Consider the following 5,784-nt stretch of genomic DNA (forward strand, 5'->3'; position numbering starts at 1 on the left):
AAATTCATGTAAAATGGTAAGAATTAAAGAAAGTGTAAAATTGCAACGAAGAATTACAAATGAAATTTAAACCTATTATATTTTTAATGATATTAAAAGTAACAAAAAATGTAACTATTTCAAATGAAAGCAAACTAAAAATGTGAATAAAAGAAATTCATGAATAATTGTTTGAATAAAAGAAAATATTATCATGGTTGTGGTAAGAAGTTCAGTGGTATAGCGCTTGGCTATTAGTCACATGGTCAGCGGATATTACCATGTCTTAAGTAATAAATCTGTAATTGTGTTGTTTTCTTAAAAAAAAAAGCTTTAAATGACCTTGTAGGTGGCTATCTTAGCTCAGTGGTAGAGCGAGTGGCTTTTAACCACGTGGTCGTGGGTTCAATACCCACATATGGTGGTAGGTTTAGTATTGTTATATCTCTACATGTGTTGCTTTAAGTGATATATTATAATTGGCTTTCTACCCCGTTAGTGGTAGAGCGTGTGGCTTAAACACTGTGGTTGTGGTTATTGGTTCAATTCCCTAGCTGGGCATCTTATTTTGGTGGTAGTGCGCACAACTTGCTGAATTGTTTTGTACAAGTGTAACTTTATTAAAACAAGATGTGCGAATTATCCCTCCAAAGAATTTAATTTCACTTTCGTTTGTGTCAAAACACTTCATTTTGTACTTGCAATAATAGGTATTTCTTAATTTGCAAATTGTGCTAGGTTGATATTGCTATGATTTATGAAGTTTAAAAATTACTTGCACTGTTTTCATCCATAAAGGATATAAAAATATGTTATGAAAATATCAAATGTAAAAAAAACAAAAAAAACTAAAAATGTGAATAAAACAAATTCATGTAAAATGGTAAGAATTAAAGAAAGTGTAAAATTGCAACGAAGAATTACAAATGAAATTTAAACCTATTATATTTCTAATGATATTAAAAGTAACAAAAAATTTAACTATTTCAAATGAAAGCAAACTAAAAATGTGAATAAAAGAAATTCATGAATAATTGTATGAATAAAAGAAAATATTATCATGGTTGTGGTAAGAAGTTCAGTGGTAGAGCGCTTGGCTATTAGTCACATGGTCAGCGGATATTACCATGTTTTAAGTAATAAATCTGTAATTGTGCTGTTTTTCATCAAAAAAAAAAGCTTTAAATGACGTGGTAGAGCGCTTAGCTCAGTGGTAGAGCACGTGGCTTTTAACCACGTGGTCTGTGGGTATATCTTTACATGTGTTGCTTTAAGTGATATATTATAATTGGCTTTCTACCCCGTTAGTGGTAGAGCGTGTGGCTTAAACCCTGTGGTTATTGGTTCAATTCCCTAGCTGGGCATCGTATTTTGGTGGTAGTGCGCACAACTTGCTGAATTGGTGTTGCGTATTTGTACTAGTGTAACTTTATTAAAACAAGATGTGCGAATTATCCCTCCAAAGAATTTAATTTCACTTTCGTTTGTGTCAAAACACTTCATTTTGAACTTGCAATAGGTATTTCTTAATTTGCAAATTGTGCTAGGTTGATATTGCTATGATTTATGTAGTTTAAAAATTACTTGCATTGTTTTCATCCATAAAGGAGAGATAAAAATGTTATGACAATATCAAATGTAAAAAAATAAATTTAAAAATGTGAATAAAAGAAATTCATGTATAATGGTAAGAATTAAAGAAACTGCAAAAATTGCAACAAAGAATTACAAATGAAATTAAAACCTATCATATTTTTAATGATATTAAAAGTAACATAAAATGTAACTATTTCAAATGAAAGCGAACTAAAAATTTGAATAAAAGAAATTCATGAATAATGGTATGAATAAAAGAAAATATTATCATGGTTGTGGTAAGAAGTTTAGTGGTAGAGAGCTTGGTTATTAGTCACATGGTCAGCGGATATTACCATGTCTTAAGTAATAAATCTGTAATTGTGTTGTTTTCATAAAAAAAAAAAGCTTTAAATGACCTTGTAGGTGGCCATCTTAGCTCAGTGGTAGAGCGCGTGGCTTTTAACCACGTGGTCGTGGGTTCAATACCCACAGATGGTGGTAGGTTTAGTATTGTTATATCTCTACATGTGTTGCTTTAAGTGATATACTATAATTGGCTTTTTACCCCGTTAGTGGTAGAGCGTGTGGTTTAAACCCTGTGGTTATTGGTTCAATTCCCTAGCTGGGCATCTTATTTTGGTGGTAGTGCGCACAACTTGCTGACGTATTTGTACTAGTGTAACTTTATTAAAACAAGATGTGCGAATTATCCCTCGAAAGAATTTAATTTCACTTTCGTTTGTGTCAAAACACTTCATTTTGAACTTGCAATAATAGGTATTTCTTAATTTGCAAATTGTGCTAGGTTGATATTGCTATGATTTATGAAGTTTAAAAATTACTTGCACTGTTTTCATCTATAAAGGATATAAAAAAATGTTATGAAAATATCAAATGAAAAAAAAACAAAAAAAAAACTAAAAATGTGAATAAAACAAATTCATGTAAAATGGTAAGAATTAAAGAAAGTGTAAAATTGCAACGAAAAATTACAAATGAAATTTAAACCTATTATATTTTTAATGATATTAAAAGTAACAAAAAATGTAACTATTTCAAATGAAAGCAAACTAAAAATGTGAATAAAAGAAATTCATGAATAATTGTATGAATAAAAGAAAATATTATCGTGGTTGTTGTAAGAAGTTCAGTGGTAGAGCGCTTGGCTTTTAGTCACATTGTCGGGGGATATTATCATGTCTTAGTAATAAATCTGTAATTGTGTTGTTTTCTTCAAAAAAAAAAAGCTTTAAATGACCTTGTAGGTAGCCATCTTAGCTCAGTGGTAGAGCGCGTGGCATTTAACCACGTGGTCGTGGGTTCAATACCCACAGATAGTGGTAGGTTTAGTATTGTTATATCTCTACATGTGTTGCTTTAAGTGATATATTATAATTGGCTTTCTACCCCGTTAGTGGTAGAGCGTGTGGCTTAAACACTGTGGTTATTGGTTCAATTCCCTAGCTGGGCATCTTATTTTGGTGGTAGTGCGCACAACTTGCTGAATTGGCGTTGCGTATTTGTACTAGTGTAACTTTATTAAAACAAGATGTGCGAATTATCCCTCGAAAGAATTTAATTTCACTTTCGTTTGTGTCAAAACACTTCATTTTGAACTTGCAATAGGTATTTCTTAATTTGCAAATTGTGCTAGGTAGATATTGCTATGATTTATGAAGTTTAAAAATTACTTGCACTGTTTTCATCCTTAAAGGAGATAAAAAATTGTTATGAAAATATCAAATGTAAAAAAAAAAACTAAAAATGTGAATAAAAGAAATTCATGTAAAATGGTAAGAATTAAAGAAAGTGTAAATTTGCAACGAAGAATTACAAATGAAATTTAAACCTATTATATTTTTAATGATATTAAAAGTAACAAAAAATGTAACTATTTCAAATGAAAGCAAACTAAAAATGTGAATAAAAGAAATTCATGAATAATTGTATGAATAAAAGAAAATATTATCATGGTTGTGGTAAGAAGTTCAGTGGTAGAGCGCTTGGCTATTAGTCACATGGTCAGCGGATATTACCATGTTTTAAGTAATAAATCTGAAATTGTGTTGTTTTAATAAAAAAAAAAAGCTTTAAATGACCTTGTAGGTGGCCATCTTAGCTCAGTGGTAGAGCGTGTGGCTTTTAACCACGTGGTCGTGGATTCAATAACCACAGATGGTGGTAGGTTTAGTATTGTTATATCTCTACATGTGTTTCTTTAAGTGATATATTATAATTGGCTTTCTACCCCGTTAGTGATAGAGCGTGTGGCTTAAACACTGTGGTTATTGGTTCAATTCCCTAGCTGGGCATCTTATTTTGGTGGTAGTGCGCACAACTTGCTGACGTATTTGTACTAGTGTAACTTTATTAAAACAAGATGTGCGAATTATCCCTCCAAAGAATTTAATTTCACTTTCGTTTGTGTCAAAACACTTCATTTTGTACTTGCAATAATAGGTATTTCTTAATTTGCAAATTGTGCTAGGTAGATATTGCTATGATTTATGAAGTTTAAAAATTACTTGCACTGTTTTCATCCTTAAAGGAGATAAAAAAATGTTATGAAAATATCAAATGTAAAAAAAACAAAAAAACTAAAAATGTGAATAAAACAAATTCATGTAAAATGGTAAGAATTAAAGAAAGTGTAACATTGCAACGAAGAATTACAAATGAAATTTAAACCTATTATATTTTTAATGATATTAAAAGTATCAAAAAATGTAACTATTTCAAATGAAAGCAAACTAAAAATGTGAATAAAAGAAATTCATGAATAATTGTATGAATAAAAGAAAATATTATCATGGTTGTGGTAAGAAGTTCAGTGGTAGAGCGCTTGGCTATTAGTCACATGGTCAGCGGATATTACCATGTCTTAAGTAATAAATCTGTAATTGTGTTGTTTTCTTAAAAAAAAAAAGCTTTAAATGACCTTGTAGGTGGCCATCTTAGCTCAGTGGTAGAGCGCGTGGCTTTTAACCACGTGGTCGTGGGTTCAATACCCACAGATGGTGGTAGGTTTAGTATTGTTATATCTCTACATGTGTTGCTTTAAGTGATATATTATAATTGGCTTTCTACCCCGTTAGTGGTAGAGCGTGTGGCTTAAACACTGTGGTTATTGGTTCAATTCCCTAGCTGGGCATCTTATTTTGGTGGTAGTGCGCACAACTTACTGAATTGGCGTTGCGTATTTGTACTAGTGTAACTTTATTAAAACAAGATGTGCGGATTATCCCTCCAAAGAATTTAATTTCACTTTCGTTTGTGTCAAAACACTTCATTTTGAAATTGCAATAGGTATTTCTTAATTTGCAAATTGTGCTAATTTGCAAATTGTGCTAGGTAGATATTGCTATGATTTATGAAGTTTAAAAATTACTTGCACTGTTTTCATCCTTAAAGGAGATAAAAAAATGTTATGAAAATATCAAATGTAAAAAAAAAAAAACTAAAAATGTGAATAAAAGAAATTCATGTAAAATGGTAAGAATTAAAGAAAGTGTAAAATTGCAACGAAGAATTACAAATGAAATTTAAACCTATTATATTTTTAATGATATTAAAAGTAACAAAAAATGTAACTATTTCAAATGAAAGCAAACTAAAAATGTGAATAAAAGAAATTCATGAATAATTGTATGAATAAAAGAAAATATTATCATGGTTGTGGTAAGAAGTTCAATGGTAGAGCGCTAGGCTATTAGTCACATGGTCAGCGGATATTACCATGTCTTAAGTAATAAATCTGTAATTGTGTTGTTTTCATAAAAAAAAAAGCTTTAAATGACCTTGTATGTGGCCATCTTAGCTCAGCGGTAGAGTGCGTGGCTTTTAACCACGTGGTCGTGGGTTCAATACCCACAGATGGTGGTAGGTTTAGTATTGTTATATCTCTACATGTGTTGCTTTAAGTGATATATTATAATTGACTTTCTACCCAGTTAGTGGTAGAGCATGTAGCTTAAACCTGTGGTTATTGGTTCAATTCCCTAGCTGGGCATCTTATTTTGGTGGTAGTGCGCACAACTTGCTGAATTGTTTTGTACAAGTGTAACTTTATTAAAACAAGATGTGCGAATTATCCCTCCAAAGAATTTAATTTCAGTTTCGTTTGTGTCAAAACACTTCATTTTGTACTTGCAATAATAGGTATTTCTTAATTTGCAAATTGTGCTAGGTTGATATTGCTATGATTTATGAAGTTTAAAAATTACTTGC

At 30.7% G+C, this 5,784-nt stretch overlaps 5 non-coding genes across 5 annotated transcripts; all 5 read left to right on the forward strand.

Moving 5' to 3' along the window:
• The first annotated feature begins 1,983 nt into the window (after positions 1 to 1,983).
• On the forward strand, positions 1,984 to 2,055 carry TRNAK-UUU. The gene has a single exon. It is a non-coding gene; the product is annotated as a tRNA-Lys (tRNA).
• Positions 2,056 to 2,825: 770 nt separating this feature from the next.
• Positions 2,826 to 2,897, forward strand: TRNAK-UUU. Its single transcript has one exon. It is a non-coding gene; the product is annotated as a tRNA-Lys (tRNA).
• Positions 2,898 to 3,666: 769 nt separating this feature from the next.
• On the forward strand, positions 3,667 to 3,738 carry TRNAK-UUU. The gene has a single exon. It is a non-coding gene; the product is annotated as a tRNA-Lys (tRNA).
• Positions 3,739 to 4,505: 767 nt separating this feature from the next.
• TRNAK-UUU lies at positions 4,506 to 4,577 on the forward strand. The gene has a single exon. It is a non-coding gene; the product is annotated as a tRNA-Lys (tRNA).
• A 787-nt stretch (positions 4,578 to 5,364) lies between these two features.
• On the forward strand, positions 5,365 to 5,436 carry TRNAK-UUU. The gene has a single exon. It is a non-coding gene; the product is annotated as a tRNA-Lys (tRNA).
• The last annotated feature ends 348 nt before the right edge of the window (positions 5,437 to 5,784 follow it).

Source organism: Ipomoea triloba, chromosome 13 (genome assembly GCF_003576645.1).
Source record: "Ipomoea triloba cultivar NCNSP0323 chromosome 13, ASM357664v1".
NCBI classification, from domain to species: Eukaryota; Viridiplantae; Streptophyta; class Magnoliopsida; order Solanales; family Convolvulaceae; genus Ipomoea; species Ipomoea triloba.